Source organism: Colobus angolensis, unplaced genomic scaffold (assembly GCF_000951035.1).
Source record: "Colobus angolensis palliatus isolate OR3802 unplaced genomic scaffold, Cang.pa_1.0 Scaffold35, whole genome shotgun sequence".
In the NCBI taxonomy this organism is placed as follows: domain Eukaryota; kingdom Metazoa; phylum Chordata; class Mammalia; order Primates; family Cercopithecidae; genus Colobus; species Colobus angolensis.
In genome coordinates this window covers 4,706,260-4,730,427 of record NW_012116821.1, presented here as the reverse complement: position 1 = coordinate 4,730,427, position 24,168 = coordinate 4,706,260, and positions in this window count along the sequence as shown.

The following is a 24,168-nucleotide window of genomic DNA, read 5'->3' as shown; positions in this document are numbered from 1 at the left end:
AAAAAAAGTATAAAGACGAGGAAGATGGCTTAATAAAGACAATCTGAAAGAAAACAAAAAAAAAAGAACTAAGCTTAGGCACTCACTCTGGGGTAACAATTTTTGGCTACTAACAATTTTTCAGCTGTCAGGTAATACCAACAGTTGCAGAGCCACATGACACAAATAAAGAAAAAAAGAGAAAAATTTTAATACGTTTTAGTTTCCTGCGATTGTTTGAATATTTGTCCCCTCCAAAGCTCCTGTTATTGTCACAGGGTTAAGAGGTTGGATCTTTAAGAGGTGAGTAGGCCAGGAGGTTTCTGCCCTCATGAACAGAGTAATGGTGTTATCACAGCAGTGAGTTCTTTTAAAATGATGCATCAGCCCCCTTTTGTGTCTCTTATCCTCTCTTACCCTTCCACCATGAGATAACCCAACATAAAGGCCCTCACCAGATGCTGGTACCTTGATCTTGGACTTCCCAGCCTCCAGAATTGTAAGCCAATTAATTTCTGTTTATTAGAAATTACTTAAGCTTGGGTATTCTGTTATAGTAGCAGAAAATGGACTTTATTTCCCAAATAGATTAAATATTTGGAGCCAGAGTATAAGAAATCATTAGAGTCAGGTTTCATTTGGTTTAAATTTATAGTCAAGACGAGTCAAAATTTTACTACAGGTGCAAGAGCTCCCTGAGATATCAATTACCATCAATTATGGTGCACTCAGTCTTTGTTGTTGCTTGAAAGAAGGAAAATATAATTGAAGGGTAATAACTCAAATACAAAGGAGAAGTCAAGGTGCAGAAAGTAGTGGGAGGGTCAGATGTTCTAAAGGCTATTTTTATCTACTTCAAAGCCCACCTTTAAAGCAATTACTGCTGCTGCATACAGCTGCAAAGGTTGTACGAGAGGCTTCATTCCAAATACATACAGTGCACATTTCATTTTAGTGAAACAAAAGTAATCGAGTCTTTTAGTCTACTATGTTGTGAGTCTCTGAGGATAAGAAGAGCATTTTCTTCATCTTTGTATCCACAGCCTATAACAGTTTCCCCACAATTTAGAGGTGTTCAATAAAATGTTTGGGCAGAAACAAAATCTCACAAATTATTAGGTACAGCCAAACCTGTATCAAACAACAAAGTCAAAGTTTTCTATGACTTCATCATTAAAAAGAAAAATAAACAAACAGTGACCTAAGATGAATATAAGAATATAAAGTAGAGTCAAACATGGTAGCTCACGTCTGTAATCCCAGTAACTCAGGAGGCTAAGGTGAAAGGATTGCTTGAGACCAGAAGTTTGAGATCAACTTGGGCAACATAGTGAGACCCATCTCTACAAAACATATTTTTAAAATATTAACCAGGCACCGTTGTGGTGTATGCCTATAATGCCAGCACGTTGGAAGATCAAGCAGGAAGATTGCTTGAGCCCAAGAATTCAAAGCTACGGTGAGCTATGATTGTGCCACTGCACTTCAGCCTGGACAACAGAGCAAGACCCCATCTCAAAAAAAGAATATAAGGTAAATAAACAAAATTAATGCTTTTCCCATGTATATTAACAATAATCTATTACAGACTGAAATATAAAAGATTCCCTTTATAAAAGCAATGAACTCATAAATTACCTAAGAATATTTTTAATGTTTATTGAGACCAAAAATGGAGAACTATTGATCTTTATCTAGAACCTTTAAAAAAAAGGCTTAACTAAATGAAGAGATACTTTACTCATCAGATATAAATCGCCATAGATGATAAGATGTACCATTATTGTGTGTAACACTAAGAAATAAAGCACTGCCAGTTAAGTTATGAAACATCATCTACTGTAAATAAATCCTAATTTCAAACATGTTGTAATGTGGGGGCAGGGGAAGTTTCTTAGCCTCGGTGAAATACGTTATGTTCTAAAATATGAAGACTGAATGTGATAAAGATATTGATTCTTCCCAAATTAAAGTATGAGTTAAATGTACTTCTGATGGGACCATAAATTGTCGTAACTTATCTAAATATTTAAGTAAATTGTTACATATTCACTAACATATAGCAAGAGACTTAAGATGTTTACTACATTTAATTTCTGTGAATTTTAAGAAATAATCAGATTTATGCAAAAAGATGTCCACTCCATCACTTGAAAAGTGGAAAATTAAGTCTGGGCAATGTGGTGAAATCCCATCTTTATAAAACAATTAGCTAGGCATGCTGGCATGTACCTGTAGTCCCAGCTATTCCAGGGGCGAGGTGGGAGGATCACTTGAGTGTGGGAGGTCAAGGCTGCGGTGAACTGTGCTCACACTATCACCCTCCAGCTTGGGTGACAGAGTGAGACCCTTTCTCAAATAAAAAAAAAGAACCTACAAATCCAATAATGGGGGGTTGATAGTATAAAATTTAGTACATGTATATGATTACATATTTAGCTATTAAAATTCAGTTTATACATAATTTTTAAAGATATGAAAAATATATAAATATAAAGGTATAAAGTTATAAATAAGGGTATAAAACCATATATGCATGTATCCATTTTAAAGTACACATAGAAAGAAATGAAAATACATGTATGAAATTTCGTCACTAGTTATATTCTACAACAACAAAATACCTTTTCCTTTTCCAAAATACATCAATAGACATGCTATTAAAACAAAATGAAAGCCCATTTTGAAAAGCCTAAAACGTGACTTACAAGAACTACAGGCATCCTGGGGCAAAAAAAAAAAAACAAGTTTATTCAGGGCTGTGATGATTTGGTAATGTGTCAACATGACTAGGATAAACTACACTTCCCAGAATTCCCTTTGATATTGTTTGGCTGTGTCTCCACCCAAAATCTCATCTTGAATTATAATAATCCCCATGTGTCAGGGGCGGGATCAGGTGGAGATAATTGAATCAAGGGGGCAGTTCCCCCCAGGCCATTCTCATGATAGTGAGTGAGTTCTCATGAGATCTGATGGTTTTATAAGGTGCTTCCCCCTTCACTTGGCTCTCTTTCTCTCCCCTGCTGCCATGTAAAGAAGAAAATGTTGGCTTCTCCTTCACCATGATTGTAAGTTTCCTGAGGCCTCCCAAGCCATGCAAAACTATGAGTCAATTAAGCCTCTTTTATTTATAAATTGCCCAGTCTCAGGTATGTCTTTATTAGCAGTGTGAGAACAGACCACTAATACACCCTTGCTGGAAGTTTCTAGTTAGGAAGGCCACAAAAGTGATCATTGTGCAAGATTTGGAGGGAGAAAGGAAAAAACAGCTGTGCGTGGCTCGCACGTTGTCACTTAAATGTTGCCTCCCTCATTGTCATGAAGGGGTGGCCACCAGGTCTGCAGCTGTGCCTCCTTCCTGGGATTCCCTCTCCAGCCTCTCTGATTCTTGGGCCAGATGTGCTTGTATCTAGCGCCTAGCTCCTACCAATGGTCCAGCTTTTGCAGAACACCCAAGCCATTGAGGTCAGAACAATGACAGTGGACATGGCTTCCAGTGTCCTGCTCTGCTCTGAGTTTTTTCTTGGTTTCCAAGAATCTTTCTTTCCTCTCTGCCTGCCCTGCAGTCTTCAACCTTCAGCATCAGACATGAAAGCAACAGCCCTAAGGTAGGGACCTCTCAACCAGCTCCCAGAATTGTGTAGAGTCAAGTGTCTATAACAAAGCCCTTAATATTTGTGTGTGTGTGTTTGTGAGTATGTGTTTTCATGTGTGGAATATATATCAATAGCTGGATGATAGATAGAAGATAGATAATAGATAAGTGATGGATGAATCGATGGATCAACAGATAGAAAGATAACTGATAGACAGAGATATGTCTATTTCCCTCAGTGGTTCTGCTTCTCTGACTGAACCCTGACTGATACAAGGGGCTTGTCAACATTATCATTGCCAATATCATTGCCAACAATATCAATCATAAAAGTATTGGCTTTCTAAGGTCATGCTCTGTGTAAGCCAAGTCTTTAAAATGATTCATTTATTTTCTCTTTCCTTCATAATTACTGAGGCAAGTATCATCCTCCCCATGTTATAAATTGGAGAAGAAACAGCAGTCCCTTAAGGAACAATGGTCGGATGCACCCATCTTTCAAGAGTTACTGTGGAGGAAAGACAAAAAGAGGACCTAAAGGGCAAACTGGTCCCCTACCTTCGTTTATCTTTATCAGAGGCCAAGGGGCCACCTCAGTGTCTGGGCCAGATTAGGGACTCTGTAAATATGATACATTTGGTTCATAAAAATTAAATCCCTTGAATGTTTTGCTTTGAAGAGCTGACTTCTCTTTGCTTTGTTAAACAAAACTCTTCTGATTACTTCTAACCAGGCTTGAATCAGGGATTACTTGGCAAGCTTAAAAGTGAAGCAAGTCAAAGCAAAGCATAAATTGAGGGCGTGATTTTTGCATGGGGTTTTTTTATGTATTGGTTTAACCAACTCCTTTACTTTCCTGAAGGTCTAAGATATTTCGGACCTTACGCAAGAATACACATGCATTGCAGAAACTCCCTGAACCCATAAAAGTTTAATAGGCCAAATACCATAGAGCTGCATTCTGCATCATCAATTGGTGGGTGTCCCTCTACTTATAGTGGGTATGGATTCCAGTGCTCCAATGCATGGATGCAGGAAACAGAACTTTCTTTATCTTCTGTACCTCAGCTGGATATCTATTTTGATACCCAATCCTACCAGGATGAGGAGGAACAATATCAGTCAACTCAAGGTCTCCCCTCTCCTTTCCCCGGAGCTGTGTCTAAGTTCTAGGACACCTAAAGCGTGCAGAGTCTTTAGGGAAGGCACCGCCGGCCCTCATTTCCTCTGTTCACTCAAGCCCCTCATGTTCCTGATTACATCATCCTTTGTACCCAGCAGTTGTCCTCATGACTTCTATGCCATACATAAGGACATAGGGACTTTCGGCAGCTCCAGCAGCCCAGGGGGCACCTGGCTCAGAGAGGCTGGACCCAGCACACAGCCTGTCCCCACCCTGTTCTGCTACTTGAATGGTGCATGGGAGAAGTCAAGCGGCAAGGAGGACCTGAAGATGACACATGGGCTGATAGGTTCCAACTAATTTCCTGCCCCACAATTTATTAAACTTTGTCATCTATATGTTTCGCAGGTTTGGGCAAGAGTTGGATTCCCTCCAGGACCTCAGCTGGGCCTTACGTCCCTACATGCCCTTGCTCCTAGCAGAGTTCCCACCTGGACACTCTCACTGTTGCTAATAATACTGTGTGGATAACCTCTATTGAGGTATGTCTTAGGGTTCATACCATAAGGGCCCGTGTCTGAAGGTAGAATTTCCAGAAGTAGACCCTAAGATAACGATTTGTGATATGGTTTGGCTGTATCCTCACCCAAATCTCACCTTGAATTGTAGTTCCTATAATCCCCATGTGTCCTGGGAGGAAAAAAGTGGGAGGTCATTGAATCATGGGGGCAATTACCCCCAGGCTGCTGTTCTTGTGATAGTACATAAGTTCTCACGAGCTCTGGCAGTTTTATAAGGGATTTTTCCCCCTTTTGTTCAGCACTTCTCCTTCCTGCCACTATGTAAAGAAGGACATGTTTGCTTCCCCTTCCACCGTGAGTGCAAGTTTCCTGAGGCCTCCCCTGCCCTGCAGAACTGTGAGTCGATTAAACCTCTTTCCTTCATAAATTACCCAGTCTTGGGCTGTTCTTTATAGCAGCATGAGATGGACTAATACAATTTGTGTGTAGGTGATTTCTTGATTATGATGCCAGTACTCCCAGGGCAAATGAGGAAGGGAGTGAGAAAGGCAGGATGGGGAGGAGGAGGAGGCCAGGCAAAGGCCCCGCGGAGAGCAGCTCCAGTTGACCCTGCCGAGGAGCCCTGTGGTGTAAAGCTTAGGTGGTCCTGCAGGAGGCAGGAGCTGGGCTCCCAGCTGCTCCCCCAGCCCGAGGGCAGTCCTTCAGAAAGGGTAGGGAAGTGCAAGGAACTGGTGAGGGGGCTCAAGGGAATCTGTGAAGAGCCTTGGCATTGACCAAAGTCCAGCACCCTCCAACTGACTGCACAGGGGATGCAAGGAGCTCTGAGGGCAGGTATAGGAGGGAATGGGTGCCAATGATTCAGTGGCTGTGCACACAGGGCCAACAGAGTGAAGAGAAGAAAGGGCTTTTTAAAAAACTTTAAACAAGCGTGTGCAGTCCTCGTGTTCTCTGAGATTCTTTACCATGGAATGTCAGCAATAGTGTGACTTTTTGAGCAATGGCTTTAAGCTTAAAATTTATCAAATAGACAGACCACAAGAATTTCACACAATGCAGATAGCGATTGTCAATAACACCTAACATCAGTTGTCATGTGGCAGGATGCACCATGGAAAACTATCTTTGTCTGAAATTCACTTTACAGGCATTTGAGGGCCCACAATGTATTTTGTATTTATTCATATAGATGCGTTATCTATTTTCAGAAAAACAATGATCTCATAAAAATTCAGAAATTCTTTTAAAATATTCTAAATATTATATTTTTAAAGGAGCATTTGTTCTAGAAAATTTGGAAAAGTTAGACAGGAGATCATTACTTCTAACTTTTTGAAGCACCTTTTTCCTTATCTAGAACAGCATAGCTCAAGGTGTACAAGTGTGGTTCCACACCAGCAGCAGCTGCCTAACCCAGGAACTTGTTAGAAATGCAAGTTCTCAGGCCCCACCCCACACTGACTGAATCAGAAACTCTGGGGGTGCAGCCCAGCAGTCTACATTTTTACAAGCTCTCCTGGTGATTCTAATGCACACTGAAGTTGTTTGAGAACCACTGATTTAGAAAAGCAAGAAAATGAGTTTAAGCTTACAATATGGAAGGGGGAATCCATAGGAAACGTTCTGATTACCAATTTTGGATTTAGAGTTTTTCTGATAACCTCGCTGAGGCTGTACATAAGATGGATTTTATTTTCAAAAAGACAGTACCTCTAATGATTTTCTCATTCCAAAAATTTATGCGTTTATCTTTAAATGTCAAGCAATTATTAAAATGGCAAAAGTCCAAAAACACTGTTAACACCAAATGCTGGTGAGGATGTGGAGCAACTCTCATTCATTGCTGGTGGAAATGCAGAATGGTGCAGTCACCTTGGAAAACAGTTTGGCAGTTTCCTACAAACCCAAGCTTACCCTTCACCAGACAATCAAGCAATTGAGCTCCTTGGTATCCATCCACAGAAGCTGAAAACTTACATCCACATAAAAATCCACACACAGATCTTTGTAACAGCTTTATTCATCATTGCCAAAACTTGGAAACAACCAAGATATCCATCAGTGGGTGAATGGATAAATACACTGTGGTACGTCCAAAGAATGGGATATTTAGTAGCACTCAAAAGAAATGAGCCATCAAGCCATGAAAAGACATGAAAAAACCTTAAATGCATATTGCTAAATAAAAGAAGCTGATCTAAGAAGGCTACACACTGTGTGATTCCAACTCTATGACATTCTGGAAAAGACAGAATTATGGAGACGGTACAAAGATACATGGTTGCCAGGGGTTAGGGAGAGGGATAAATAAGCAGAATGCACAGGATTTTCAGGGCAAGTAAGTACTCTATATGATATGGTAATGATGGATACAGGTTATTATATATTCATCAAAACCCATAACATTTACAACACCAACAGCGAACCCTAATATCAACTCTGTTCTCTGGGTGATGATGATGTGTCGATGCGGGTTCACTGGTGTACAAATGACCCACTGGTGGTGCGGGAAGGTGAGAGCCAGGGAGGCTGTGCCTCTCGCAGGGTGGGGGGTGGGAGATATGCTTGCACTCTCTGTATTTTCGGCTCAATTTTGCTGTGAACCCAAAGCTGCTTCAAAAAATTAAGTCTTTTTTTTTTTTTTGAGGCAGAGTCTCGCTCTGTTGCCCAGGCTAGAGTGCTGTGGTGCAATCTCGGCTCACTGCAAGCTCCACCTCCTGGGTTCACGCCATTCTCCTGCCTCAGCCTCCCAAGTAGCTGGGACTACAGGCGCCCGCCACCACGCCCGGCTAATTTTTTTGTATTTTTTTTAGTAGAGACGGGGTTTCATGGTGTTAGCCAGGATGGTCTCGATCTCCTGACCTCGTGATCCACCCACCTCGGCCTCCCAAAGTGCTGGGATTACAGGCGTGAGCCACCGCACCTGGCCAAAATTAAGTCTATTTTTAAAAAGCCACAAAATAAAGAAAGGAATATATAACGAAGAATGTAAAAAGCACCCTCAAATCCTACTATCCAGAAAAAAATCAGTTAACATTTTAGCATATATTATTCCAGATTTTTCTATGTACACCTTCGTATAGTTATACATATATGTTTTTACCAAAAGAGGACCCTACTAGACGTGCTGTTTTGTAAAGTTTTGCAAACTGTTTTCTTAGTTTAAAAATATGCATCATGACTATCTTTTACCACAAATAAGTAGAGGTCTACTATGCTATTTTAATGTCCGCATAGTATTCCATGGAAAGAAACAACATAATTTTCACTACTGCCTTCTTACTAAATATGTTTCCAACATTTCACTGTTATAATGAATGCTGCCATGGCATCCTTGCCCTAACACCCTTGTGTGCTCAGTTGGGCAAGTATTCTGCAAATCTCCCCCAGAATCAGGTGGCCCCAGTCCTGCCTGTGGGGCAGCACACAGAGGACAAAACGCCAGAACTGCCTACTCCCATCCCAGCATCTTCTCCCATTCCCCAATTTCTCCCTGCTTTTCTTCTCTCCTCTCCCCTCTTCCCTTTCTTCTTTGTCTTCTATCTCTGTCTCTCAAAGAGAAGCTTTAAGAATGAGACAATCCCCTTGCCTCCCTTTTTCCTCTATGCCAAACTCTGGAATAGAATGCAAAGATGAAAATGATTGTATTTTAAAACTCTAGTTTCTGATCTGTCTTCCCACATTTTCTCTTCTTCTCCTGAGGAAAAATTCTGCCTGCCCCTGTGGGAAAGTTGCCAGTGAATTGTCCTATCCTGGCTGAGCCCCAAGGCAGGTCTCATGTCTATTCTATTCAGGATCCATGAACGCAACTTGCACAGGTGCACAAATGCCTACTTCTTCTTTCAGGGTAAGGCAAGAAAAAAGGAGGCAAAGGAATGGAGAGGGGAATCAAAGAGAGTGGAAGGAGAAGAGAATGACAGGGAGGTGGAAAGTGGGGGAGTCTCACAGAGATCAAAATAAAGCCGCAGCCTCCACCCCTCCCCACCAGTAGTGCCAATCACATTCGACACCCCTTTACAGAGACATCCACGCAATTGTGCGTCCCAAAATCCTCAGGCCTTTTTTTCTTTATGATCTCAAGTAAAATTCTGTTTTTGCTACAATGGCTGCAGGCCACAGTAAATAATATCTCCAGCAATTTCAGCTTTCAATGTCGCCACAATCCTTGTGCCAAATTTAATCAGAAAAGCTGAAGTTGCAACCCCCTCAGCTATGAATGTATAAATGTGTTTTCCCTTTCACCATATAATTGGGATAGTAAATGTAACTCCCACAGAAGCATTAGTATGCATCTGAAATGGAAAAAGGATTACATAAATTGTCCCTGGACTTGGGGTATAAACTCATGCACATATTTTTCATTCTACTCTGTCAGTTGCACCAATAAATGCCAGAAAGGGAGAGAGAGAAACAGAACTTTTTGGTAAACTTGCTAGGGCTATTAAAAGTAAAAGCTCAAGAGTTACCTGGACAAGAATGTGAAACTGATTAAAAGCAATAACAATATCATACCATCCGTTCTATAATAACGTTAAATTAGCCGCAGCTTGGTGGCCTCATTTGCCTCCTTTCCCCCCACCATCCCTCCCCCAACCCCTCCCTCCCCTGACATGGTGTGTGCTGTGCCCATTTTTCTGCTGACGGACAGGTCCCCGGCCCTGTGTAGCCCGCCCCAGCATCTTCTATGTCATCCTATGGGGCCCACTTCTGTCACCCTAAGGGCCCTATTGGCCTTTAGTCAATTCTGATGCTGGGTCATGGGGCCTGTATAGTCCCCACTCACTCCTCAACCTGACCCCCAGCCCAGACTCTGAATCCTGTGAGAGTGGGGTCCGTGTCTTCATCTTTGCTGTTCAGCTACAAAGCAAGGAGATTCCTAACAAGTCCTCAGTTATGTCCCTCTCCATCCATCTGCAATGTGACTTGGTGGACACTCCCGTCAAGAGGTAGAGTATGTCCTCATTCCCCTTGAAGCTGGGCTTGGCCAGTGGGACATCAACAAGGTAACAGGTGAGGGAGCCTTGCCCCAGCACTGCGTGAAGAAGCCCAGGCCAGTCAGCCAGCCACACGTTGCCCTAGCTGCCATCGGCCAACCACAGGACACAGGAGGGCGCCATCCTAGACCACCTGGCCCAGCCTGCCCACCAAGTGGGGAGAAATTATCAAATTTCATTGTTTGGGGGTGAGTGGATAATGCATACATGACAGGAGAGGGACTATCTTAGTATGCACATGCTCTGTCACCTTTGCATACACACTCCCTGACCTATACATAGAGGACTCTTAGGTCCTAGAGACAGAGGACTACACTTTCAAAAACACTCAGCACTTTCATAGCTAATTATCCTGGAACTTGGAAGCAGCAAAGGCCCATGTTTGGGGATTACACTGGAGTCACATAATGTCTGAGAGGCCAAAATGGCTCAGAAATACCCCAGTCCCAACTTGCAGCGCCCCCAGATGAAGTATCACTCACTGCCTGAAAAACACAGATTCTACCCAGAGCTGCTGCATGTCCCGCACATGAGGAAGCTGGCCTCGCCTTCAGTGTGCATGTACATACGTGTGTGCACACAGACACATGTGCATGCCTGCATACAGGTATTGCACACACTGGTGTATGCACACATTGGTGCACAAGCAGGCACACGTTCCATGGCAGCAGTGCTTTGGCACGTGCAACCCCATTGGTGACAGGGGCCCCTGGCCAGCCACGATAAGAGCTTGCTGCTTTCCAAGCCTAGGCAAATTGTCAGTGCTGGTGGCAGAGAAATTGCTCTCTAGCTCTAAGAGAAGGAAACCCCAGCCTTGGGCTGGTGGTGGTTGATTCTTCTCGAAGAGCCCTTATACACTATAAGACCTCATGAGCAGTGTGTCTTTCAGGCCACCCTCCTCCTGAGGCTCATCTGCCATATTCTCCCACATGGAAATGAGCAGTGACCCCTGGACAGATACACCTGAGACAAGGAGGACTGGGGCTTATTTCTGGACTTCCTAGGAGACTTTCAGAAAGGTTACTGCTGGGATACAAAGAATGAAAACAATGATAAACAGTGACAGCTTTACCTCGTTACACTATCCATTAATTATTTACATTTCTATATATGTCTGTCCTCCCCACCGCATGTAATTATAAGCTGTTCTTGGGCAAGAATCACATACTTTTAATATTGTTAAGCCAAGTGCTATGGACGACACGAAATACATTATGACTTGAATCAACATGAAAAGAAGTAATTGGCCGGGCGCGGTGGCTCAAGCCTGTAATCCCAGCACTTTGGGAGGCCGAGACGGGCGGATCACGAGGTCAGGAGATCGAGACCATCCTGGCTAACACGGTGAAACCCCGTCTCTACTAAAAAATACAAAAAACTAGCCGGGCGAGGTGGCGGGCGCCTGTAGTCCCAGCTACTTGGGAGGCTGAGGCAGGAGAATGGCGTAAACCCGGGAGGCGGAGCTTGCAGTGAGCTGAGATCCGGCCACTGCACTCCAGCCCGGGCGACAGAGCAAGACTCCGTCTCAAAAAAAAAAAAAAGAAAAAAGAAAAGAAAAGAAGTAATTAACCTCAATGTCGATTATCTTTAAGTGATTACAGATCAGGTCTCCACTGATAAAAGGAAGCAAACAGTGGAATGCATCAATACCACAACAGATTTTCTTGAATCCAGACAATTTGGATGGCTTGGTGGAGAGAACGCAGGACTAGGAGTTTGAATACCTGCTCTATGTGTGCATTTCTGGGTCTGTCCTCAACAAAATACGTGATGCTGCTACACTGATGTATTCATCTGGGCCTCAGTTGCATCATTTGTTGTTCACACAAGCTTAACACTTGACCCACTGTTAAAGGGAAAACCTGCATTCCTCCACATTTGAATTACTTCATTTTTACTGTAATAACACATAAAAACACACAACTATAAAATGAGGTGTAAGCCGGACATATAGCACTTAAGTATCACCAAAGCACATTTTTAAGGTAATTAATAACAACACTAAAATCACCGGAGTTCAATTAGCCAAACTAATGTGAGAGAGGATGTCGCATTTCTGAAACTGCATCGCCACCCATCACTGAAGGTGGACTGAAGGCACAAGCCTTTTGCACTGGGCTTGCTTATTCCATAGTGTGCTGCGGTTTTCAAACTGCAAAACTTTTATTGGTACAGGGAGCCCAGGCTGTGCTGGCAAATGTGAAAACAGAACTGCAGTGCAGGACGTGATTGGAAAGCAATCATCCACATCTCCCAGAAGATGCTTATATTTTCACTTTCATCGAAATTTAAACCAATTTTTAATCTTGTAGATAATTCAGAGTCTTTCCAGATTGTGTCATAATAGTCTAGCTGGAGAAACACTGTAATCACAGACCTGTAAGGACCTTCAAGATTTAACAATCCATTCTGTTCAAATTTGACCTCGTGGGAATCCTAGAACTATCCACTGCAGGGCATGGATCTGACACCAGAGGGAAACAGAGAGCCATCGCGGTAAAGAGGTGATGGCAATGGTGACAGCCTCCTCCCTGTTGGCAAAGAGCTACTGGGGCCAAGGTGCACGGCCGTGTTCTCCCATGGCTCCTAAAATAGTTCAACTAAAATATACATGTGGTGAGCATGCAACTAATACATACAAACTCATTCCTTTAGTCAAATAAGAGAGTTTTCCCTTTTTATTGTTTTCTCTTGATTTACTTGTGTTTATTGAGTAAATTTTGAGTACCTACTGTGTGCAAGGAAAGGAAAGTCTCGGTGTGCACTCAGGATGCAGGTTGTCCACAGAAATCTGAATTGATTTCTAACCCGAGCTGAGGTGACAGTTCTCAGAGGTTCTGTCTCCAAAATTCCCTAGTGAGGATCTTTGCAAAGTGCAGGGGCTCTGCAGTGGAAAGGCAGGAGGGTGTTTGAAACAGCAACAGGAGATAAGCGGGGTGAGTGGCTGAGCTGGGAAAGGAGGGAGCATGCTGCTTCGGCTGCAATCCTCTCTATAGAGATGATTATTTTCGTCTCTATAGAAAATAATCTGCTTGAAATACCATTCGGCCCAGCAATCCCATTACTGAGTATATACCCAAAGGAATAGAAATAGTTCTGCCATTAAGACACATGTATGTGTGTATACATTGCAGCACTATTCACAGTAGCAAAGACATAGAATCAACCTAAATGCCCACCAATGGTAGACTGGATAAAGAAAACGTGGTACGTATACACCGTGGAACAATGTGCAGCCGTAAAAAGGAATGAGATCATGTCCTTTGCAGGGACATGAACAGAGCTGGAGGCCATTATCCTTAGTAAACTAATGCAGGAAGAGAAAACCAAACACCGCATGTTCTCACTTAAAAAGTGTGAGCTAAATGATGAGGACACATAGAGGGGAACGAGAGACATGGGCCTATCGGAGGGCGGAGAGTGGGAGGACGAAGAAGATCAGGAAAAATAACTAATGGATATTAAGCTTAGTAGCTGGCTAATGAAATAATCTGTACAACAAAATCCCATAACACAAGTTTACCTAGATAAAGAACCTGGACATGTTCCTCTGAACCTAAAATGAAACTTAAATGAAGGAAGGAAGGAAAGGGAAGGGAAGGCAAGGGAAGAAAGAAAGAAAAGAGAGAGAGAAAAGAAAAGAGAAAAAGAAAGAAAGAGAGGAGGAAAGAAGGAAAGAAAAGAAAGAAAGAGAACAAGAAAGAGAAAGAAAGAAAGAAATGAAAGAAAAGAGGGAGGGAGGGAAGGAAGGAGAAAAAGAAAAGAAAGAAAAAAAGAGAGAGAGAGAAAGAGAAAGAAAGAAAAATACTCTGCTTTATAAGCCATTCATTCAACCCACCAAGCAATTCCTGAGCAGCAGCTGTGTTCTCACAATGTGGCAGGTGTTTGGGTATAGAAAATGAGGATGATGTGTAAGACCAGGTCCCCATCCTCACAGAGCTCACCATGATCTGGCTCAGCAAACAAAACCAATACATGAAAACACAAGAGAAATCAATACTAAGCGGGTGTTGGGGAAAATGAAGGTGTAAGGAGCCGGAAGGAAGGGCAGGTCACCACTGTGAATGACGAGCAAAGGGGCATCAGAGAAGATGTGATGGAAAGGAGCAGTGGGGATCCTAATATCTGTAATGCAGCCACTGGTGGGGGTGTGATGTGGCTTTATAAGAAATGTCTGTACAGCCACATTGACTTTCTTGGGGGGAAATGTCATAGCCTTTGTGGCAGGGAGGTGGCTGAGGCAAGAACCAGGGCTGGTCAGCAACAACACCCACATTGCAGAAGCCATCCCTCAGCCCTGACTCGCAGCCTTCCCTGTTGTGGCTGGAACCCCAGGGGTGTCCCACGTGTACTGTGGCCAAACTCTTCCTGTGTGTCCTGCCCACAGCCACCTGCCTCCCCTTCTGCCCTCGGTGCTTGCTCCAGCCCCCGGTGCCACAGACTCCCTGCTGCTCCCACGGGCACAGGGCTGGAGGGCATGGCCTCCTCTCCATTTTCCAGGGCATTGCACCATCTCTGCCCCAAAGCAGGATCACCTGGGCCTCAGGTCTCACAAAGCCCAGCTCCTCACAACTCCTCCAGCTTCCACCCACAGGTGCCTCTCTGGAAAGGGTGCCAGAGCCTTCCCGTCCCCTGCCTCGGCCCCTCTCTGCCAGCTTCTCTGCCTAAGCCCCCTCTCTCTTCCAGCCACAAGACAAAGCATCATCTCCACTTTGCACCAGAAATCACAATGTATCTTATTCTTCTGTGTGGCCCAGGGTGGGAAATGGTTGTTCCTGGATCCTGTCCGTGAATCTGACCTTAACAGCAGTTTGTGTACCCTGAAAGGGGCCAAAGTCAAAAAAGAGGAGGGTGAAGAATCAAAATCAATGTTACATTCAAAAGTCAAGTGCATAGAGAGAAGCTGCTCCAAGAATGACCACAAGCGGTCTAATTTACTTACAAAGTTCTGTGTCAAGAGATAAGTCCTAGCCTCTGGGTAGGAAAGTTTGGTAAAGCTGAAATTACGGGAAATTATGGTTTTGTTTCTATAAACTTGGAGTTTTCATTCCCTCATAAACATCCATTCTTAAAAAACAAAAATAACGATTACACACCTACAAAATACCAGGCATCCTCCTAGTCTGGGACTACAGAGAGAAAAATAACAGCCCCCGTCCTAGAAAAACTCAGCATGCTGTGTACTAGAGGAAGGTATATCCACATACAATTGTAATTTAACCAGAAGTCTTGATGGGTGCATGTGTGTGTGTACAATATGCCACAATTAGAGCCTCTCAGCACTCAGTTTTCACGGTCCTGGATATTTTAATTTCATACACAAGACTAAAGACAGGGGCCGCTAGAGGTGGGGCTACCACCCTGTAGGCTCCGATAGGAAAACATTCAAAGACCAACAAGAAACCAGAGGACCACACACAACATAAGCCGTTAATAACAGAATGTGGTGGCTGAGGAAGCTCCAGCCACGACTGAGAGGAAGGGATGCTTCTTAAATCTGATGCAACTTTCTTTAGTATTTAGGGGAAGGGAAAAAGTTACATAGAGTGCCAAGGAGTAGCTGCTGTAAACAGCAAAAGAAGATGGAGGTCAGGAATCAGATCCGGGGTCACAAAGCACAACAGGAAAACCAGACACCCAGACAGAAAGACAGGCCGAGGGAGCAGGTCAGATGGGATGGCGTCTTGGTCACCTGGGGTGGCCATGACAAACTGCCACGGACTGGGGAGATTGAGCAACAGCAACAACAAAAAATCATCTTCTTTCCATTTTGAAAGCTGGAAATCCAAAATCAAGGCATGGCAGGGTTGCTGTCTTCCAACAACCCCTCTCCTTGCCTTGCAGACAGCCCTCGTCTGCCTGTGTCTTTCCTCCGTACATGTCTGTGTCCTACTCCCTTCTTATAAGGACTCCCGTCATCTTGGATTAGGACCCACCCTAATGACCTCATACTGACTTCATCGCCTATTTAAAGACCCTGTCTGCAAGTACAATCACTTTCTGAGGTACTGGGGGTGAGGACTTCAATATATATATTTGCAGGGGGACTGGGGACACAATTTAGCCCATGGCAGATAGCAACCTTGATAGGCCTCTCTCCCTACTAAGCACGAGCCTTCCTTGGGGGAGAGCAAGAAGCTACCGGTGAGGATGAGGGAATTCACTCTCCAGCTGAGAAGGACCAGACAGCAGCATCTGACCTGTGAACCTCAGACCACAGCAAGGCACAGAGCTATGGCAAGGAATTCTGGATGCGCTGTCCAGTTCCAAAAAGAACAATCCACAAGAACCCTCAGCTGTCACAGAGGCTTGGCTGTTCCCAGACAAGGAGGTGGCTCCTCCCCAGTGCTGCAGGGCAGATGCCCCCAGGCTGATGGGGGGTGGATGGGCTGGAGGAAAGCATATCTCCTCGGGACTCCTGCAATGAGCAGGGTCAGCTCAGCAGCTGCATCACAAGTACTTGGGACTTATGGAAACACAGACTGTTGGGCCACCCCTTGTCTAGGATTCCAGGGTCTGGGGCAAGGCCTGCCAGGGTGCATTGAGGACCTGGTGCTGACCTGGGAGTCCATAGGCCACACCTGGAGAAGCCCTGGCTCAAGGGAAGTCCCACGCCCTGTTCTAGCATCATGTTCTCATTCTCGGTCCATCTTTCACCTGGTTGCGGTACATCTTCAGGAAAGATTTTCAGGAGGAGTGCTGAGGGCAGCCCCACCTTACAGTCCAGCGTGCAGCTTCTGGCCCCAGCCTCCACTTTGGAGGGTGATGCTTGGCCTCTCTCTGGCTTCACTTCTTCCCACTGGCTGAGGAATCCGGAAGGCCAAAGAGGTGTGCCCACCACAGATCATGTGCCCCTTTGGTCCTCTTTTGACACCCAGGGCCCTGGAATTCCTGGCCACAGAGGCCTCAAGTCTGCTCTCAGGGTCCACGTGGGTCTCCTGCCAGGTATGTCTCTGGGGACTAATCAGGGCCGGACCTCCCACAATGGAAGGGGCAGTTTCCTCGGGGACACAAGCAGTGGCTTGGGGAGGGATGAACACGGGAACGGCATTGCCATTCTGTTTAGAGAGGGCTGCTGGCAGGGCAGGGGCGGGGGAGGCATGGAGCCAGGCTGGGTACTGCTGTCAGGTGACAGAGCAGGACCCAGCTCGAGGCGATGCCACCTTGAGATGGTGCCACAGGTAGCTGGCATTCCCTGTCCTGGAGCAGAGCTTCCACCAGGGCCTTCAAGTAATCATGAAAAATGAGAGGATATATTTTACTTAAGAGTGTATTACCTTGATGTGTAATTTCTCAATACCACTTAAATAGAGGTATGTAGATTACTATTTGTTCTCTTTCCCCAGGACCCAAAATGAATAGAATGAGCCACCTAAGAGAATATTTCTGAACCCTTTGATATTTGAAAAAGTCTCTCTAGTGTCTTTACTCATGAAAACACCATGGCTCTATATATATAGCACTTCACACAGAGCCTGAAAGCTCCTTAGACAAGCATTTCCCAAAATCACGCAGTCGGATCCAGGTCCTATAAATGCTCCAAGATAAAAGGGTTCGACAACCTTTTCTGGGGGTGGAAAAGGCAGTGTATCTACACTTTGGTAAATAAAGCACTGTAACCAGAGTAAGACCCACCCTCTGCCTTCCTCCAGTGGCCACACTTACCTTACCATGAAATCCAAAGAGAAATGGGTCTGTCCACGGTGTGTCCAGGAAAGCAGGAAGAAGGAAGGGAAAGCTGTATGCCAGATTGGAAGAGTGAATTCACGTATTTCTTTATTCGTGCTGCAAGATTTTCTTTCATTTTAAAACTACGTTGTTCAATTGATATGTAATAACTCAATGGCCAGTTGTAATTCTGGATGTTTCCTAAAACAAGAAGCCACCAGGCTGTGTTGGCACAGAGGGGCGACCTTGCAGGGACTCGCCAACCACCCTGACTTCACTGTAACTTTTTATAAGATGATCCCTGTATGTACGCAGCAGTCACCGAGGGCGCCCAGTGGACGTGGTCGGACGACTGTGAGCTCAGGCTGCCAGGCCAAGCGCACAGGCCAGGTGGAGACGGTTGAACATGGTCCACAGCCACCACTTTGCAGCTCGAGGCCTCACCCTCATGTAGCCTGTTGGTAATTTTCTAGGAGTGTTTCTCACAGCACAGGCTACCGGCGGCCCAACACCACAGGAGCACATCCGCCTCTGAGACGCGCGTGCGCACTCAGCTCCCTGCCGGTTCCGGCCACGAAGTGCTCGTGTCCGCGAGGCCTCTGATGGGCCTGGGGAGGGCAGGGGGCTCTTCCCCTGAGGGAGTGGCCTCTGCGTCACTGTGCCCTGCCTTTTGGCTTGGACTGCAGTCCTCCCTCAGGAGTAAAGAGCTCTTCATTACCAAAGGGGCTGTTGGTTCCGTGGCGAGCAACGACAAGAGACAGCGGAACAGCCAGGCTGATGATGCCCCGTCTCTCCGGAAATTCCTGACGCTTTTACTGTGAAGATGAAACGACCGTAACAGCACGAAGATCGTGGGTCTGTGTGTCTGTGAAGAGAGTCCAGCTGCTGGGAGCTGACGAACAATGAATGCCCTGCCCTGCTTGTGTTGCGCGTCGCTAGGCCCGCAGCTCACGTCGGAGAGGACTCCTTGATGTAAATTGGCTGTGCCACAGCAGCAGTTCTGGAAGGAAGCTAGGAAGCTAGACTGTGCTTTTTGTTTAATCACCATTCACCAAACCGATCTGGAATCTTCTTTTTGGTACTAGCTGGGGAGGAATGCACACATGCGGTCTGTTGTGACACGTTCGTGATGGTGCCTAGTGTGGCTCCCAAGAACACTACAAGCTCTCAGAAATGTTCTCCCAGGCTTTCAGAGGAGGAAAAGGTTCCTGGGGAAGGCAGGGAAGCCTATTTCTGTCCTCGCACCAGAGAAAGAAACCTAGGAGACAACCGAGACAAGAAATTCCCAATTTAAGTCGTTTTTTCTTTATGGGGAGGGTCATTTGGAATGATAGCCTCGCTTCCTTCCCATGGCTGCATCTATGATATCTTTTCCTCCTGTTTTCTAATGTGTCACTCAGACAGGAAATAAAGCAGAAAGGGACTTGTGAACCTCTGTCTCTCAGACGGGGCCCTCCCCACAGGAGGTTCACAGGGAGTGAATGAGAAGGAGAACATCCCACAACGGTCCTGCTCAGGACGGTCTCCACATCCATGATCCCGTGGTTCCTAGTCCCCTGGTTCCAGGGATGTTTCTGGACTGACTGTGCTTCCCGGGAGCCAGCTGAGGGAGCAGGGTGTGCTCTCAGATGCCCGTGGGTGTGGTCAGTGGGTACAAGCAGACCCTTCCCAGGCAGCAGGTGCCAGGCAGGTGCAGGTGGGTGGTCGGCTGCTGCTGCAGCTAATCCCATGGGTCCCAGGCCGGAAGGTGCTCCCTCAGAGCTGGTGCCTTCCTGCAGCTCAAAAGAAAAAGGGTCAAGTAGGCCCCAGAGAGAGCCAGCAACACCACTCCACACACCTGTCTCAGCCACAGCCGTGAAACTAAAGGTGTTTTAATTTAGTGACAGCTTTTTGTTACAGATGTCTAAAGATTATGAAGAATAAATTATGGGGAAAATTTTTTTTTCACTCTTTTATTTGTTGTGGAGAGAAATAGGTAAGTGCAGGGAGTTTGCAATAAAACAGCACCTGGAGGTTCTTCAGAAGTGAATCTGATGGCCGGCACGGTGGCTCACACCTGTAATCCAAACACTTTGGGAGGCCAAGGCAGGCAGATCACCTAAGGTCAGGAGTTCAAGACCAGCCTGACCAAGATGGTGAAACCCTGTCTCTACTAAAAAGAGAAAAAATTACCCAGGCATGGTGGTGGGCACCTGTAACCCCAGCTAGTCAGGAGGCTGAGGCAGGAGAATTGCTTGAACCCAGGAGGTGGAGGTTGCAGTGAGCCAAGATCGCGCCACTGCACTCCAGCCTGGGTGACAGAGCAAGACTCCAAGAAAAAAGGAGAAGAAAGAAGGAGAAAAAAGAAGAAGAAAGAAGAAGAAGAAAGAAGGAGAAGAAAGAAGAAGAAAGAAGAAGAAGAAAGAAGGAGAAGAAAGAAGAAGAAAGAAGAAGGAAGAAGAAGGAGGAGGAGGAGGAGGAAGAAGAAGAAGAAGAAGGAGAAGGAGAAGGAGAAGAAGAAGAAGAAGAAGAAAGAGAATCTGATGTTTGCACTTCACTTTTGAACCATTCGCTCTCACTGCTGTCACCATAAAGACATGGTGTTGCTAATGCAGGTTCTGGTGGCTGGTTAACTTTTGATCATCACCTGGCTTCCTGAAATCTCACTGCCTTCTTAGGAAAGGTGACTGGCTTCTGTGTGGGAAGCTATTGTTTTACATGCAATGATTCCATCCTACCTGCCACTGTGCACCGTCCCATGTATTGAATTTTGACCTTTTCTTTTTAAGTTTGTGTGCTTATCTCTTCTTAGTGCTTACTTTTGCCAGTTCCAATAATATTACCAAAATAATACACATATAGCTTTGGCAAAAAAAAAAAAACAAAAAACAGAAAACATGAATAGAATAAGACAATTCCTCGGGACACAGTTTGGACCCTGACCAAATGCCTTTCTGTAGGCAGAAAGGCTGTCTGCCAGTGGGAGAGACACTCAGGAGTGGCTGTTAAATTGGAAAAGAAGGTCATGCCACCTGACCTGGCCCCAGCCCTGCAAGGACACAGGAGCCACACTGCTTGCATCATCCGAGCCTTGCTCCAGAAGGCCTGGCCGCTCTCTTCCTAGGGGTGATTCAGGGACTTAATCTTGGACCAGATCCCCCTCCACACTGCCCAGCTCCAGACCCATCTCTTGGATTGAGGGCATCTGTGCTAGACCCAGTGAGTCACTCTGGCCACTTCATCTGAGCCAAAGATGTGGGTCCCTCCATGGCTGTGCGACTTGCCTGTAAGGAAAGCAGTGTTTTACTCAGAGGAGAAGGAAAATCATCTTGCCTGGTCTCAGTGCTACATTACCACTCAGCAATTTGAGGAAATCCTCCAGTTTTCCTATATGAGGAAGCACGCTGCATTGAAAAAAAAAAAAAAAGGAGTTGGTTAAACTGAGCCCCTATCTGTGAATATGCTCATGGTGCTGCTGCCTGGAACACAGATGTTGAACGGGGAGCCTCATGGCCGTCTGAGCAGCGCTGACTGTCCATCTCATGCTCGGCAGGGTCCCTGGGCAGGTGGACATAAGTCTAGTATTCATTGGCCAGGGCCACGGGGACCCACATCTTCCAGTCTGCCTGGGACAGCGAAAGCAGCTATACAGACCAGCGACAGTGGGAGGGCTTGCTGGGATGGATGGGGACAGCAGACAGCTTGTGTCCTATTCAACTTCCCCACTGTACTTGGCCTCCGGACCTGTCGTCAGAAGCAATAACACTGGCCCAGAGCAGCTTCCCACATGACCACAGAACCAGCAGTCTGCCCTGTCCTAGGTTAGATCATCATGGTTTAGAATAAAACAATGAGGCACATTTATCATAGGCATTGAAGGCTTAAGGTTTTCCTTAATTTCCTAATTTTTAGTCAACAATGATTAGCCTTCATTATGTGTGCAAAGAGGAATTTGAAGGCAAGGGAAATGTAAGAAAAATATTGCCATTCAGAAGAGAGTTTTATTGATGTTTCTTTCTTCTTATGTATTTTATGGTATTCACATTTAACCACATTTCATCCAAAAAGTTGATGCAACTTTAACATGAATGTTACATTTTACTTACAAGGAATGATTACTTGTGTTCTCTTTGTAAAGGAAAGACAATATTGTATTTTTATTAAATAATGTACAGATGTTCTCTGTATTTTTGAATCATTATATGGATTATGGATATATTGCTTAACAAATTTTTTTAGAACAAAATAAAAAGAGGCCACATTTGTGCTCTGGAATGTTCTTCCCTGTTTGGCAATGGTTTCCCTCTTAGTACTAATTTTTGGTGGTGCTATTAATTTTCATAATTTTCTGCATCACCATCAGTATTTCCATGGCACCGAGGGAAGACCACGTCAGGCTGTCAGATGCCACTTTCCTGCTATTCACCTAAACAGTCCTTCATTTAAATGTCTGCAATAGAACCATGAATAGAAAAATCATTAAAGAAGAAATACATCTTGTTAACAAACATTTGTATAATGTTCAATCTTACAATAATGTTTATAGAAGCAAGTTATAAGATAAAAATTTTACCCCTATCAAATTAATGAAGATTTTTAAATATGAGCACCCCCTCTGCTGGCGAGCACAGGGGAAGTGGGCACGCTTAAACAACACTAGATGGGGAATGAATTGGTGCAATCCTTTTGCAGTGGTACCGTGAATAAATAGGTTGAAAATCATCAGAAGCTTTAGTACAGAAATACACTTGTTCTAAGCTAATAATCCTAAATATTATAAAAGTACATACAAACATATTTATTATGACATTGTTTATGATTGTTAAAAATATGAAACCATCTAATTCCTTAAAATTATGTGGGCAGATTACATTACAGTGCATCTATAACATTAAATAACACATAATAACAAAAACCATAAAAAACTTGTGATGAACATGGAAATGTGTATGCTATTTTATCTTAACTGAAAAAAAGGAAACAAAATTGTGTCTTTAAAAGAATCACAACTATGTAAAAATGCATTGAAAAGAATCAGACAAGAAATTACCAAAATATGACCAGCATTTATATATCTGCCTCTATTTTTCTACATTTTTTAAATTTTCTCTACTAATCATAGTTAATTTTTATAATGTAAATATAAAACATTCTATTTAAATATAAATAAATTATGTAGCAAATTATACTTTTGATAATATAGATAAGTATCTGTTTACTTTTTATAATAGTGTCTACTCAAAGTGATAATACTGAAGACTGATTTTAGAGTCAAAAATAGAAATAAGACAACAGATAAGACTACTCCTTTGAGAAACATGGAATGGAAGAAACAACTTCAAAAACATAATTTTAATGTAATTGTCAGTGTCCTGCATACTGGGGAGTGGGCCGAGGAGAGGAGATTCCCTTGCTATTATTACCAAACTCTGCATGTTTGTAAAAAAATGATTAACCACCCTCTGAGTAAATGCCATCTGTAGGTTATGCCATTTCCTGTTTAAATGCACAAAGAAAGGTTTTTATTTTGTTTTGTCTTCTAGAACTTCTTTAGCAGAAAACTAATTATATGAACTACATACATTAGAAAGTATTTGGTCAAATATTGTAGAAATCAGCCTGATATCACTTGGCTGTGTCCCCACCCAGATCTCATCTTAAACGTAGCTCCACAATTCCCACATGCTGTGTGAGGGAGCCCGTGGGAGGTAACTGAATCATGGCGGTGGTCTTTCCTGTGTTATTCTCATGATAGTGAACAAGTCTCATGAGATCTGATGGTTTTATAAAGGGAGTTTCCCTGCACAAGCTCTCTTCTCTTGCCTGCTGCCATGTGAGACCTGCCTTTCACTTTCCACCATGATTGTGAGGCCTCCCCAGCCACGGGGAACTGTGAGACCATTAAACCTCTTTCTTTTGTAAATTGCCCAGTCTTGGGTATGTCTTTATCAGCAGCATGAAAATAGACTAATACACAGCCCTAACTGCTTCCTGTACAATGGATTAATTTTAGGATTTGACAAGAAGATTCTGGAAAGAGTCACAATAACCAAATTAGAAAACAACTGGACCCAGGAGGCGGCACTGCCAAGAGGGCCCCTCCATCCCCTCCTGCTCTGCTCCTTCTTCTTGCAAACTGCTCTCCCCTCTGCAAGAACACATGGGTGGCAAATGGTCACCTGAAGGATCGCCAACTTTTCCTCTCACAATCCTAACACTTAAGAGATGGTTTCGTCTCTTCATTCCACTTGCAAAATTCCCAGAAAACGGCTCTATCCTAATTTGGGTCTGGTGGTTATTCCTGAACCA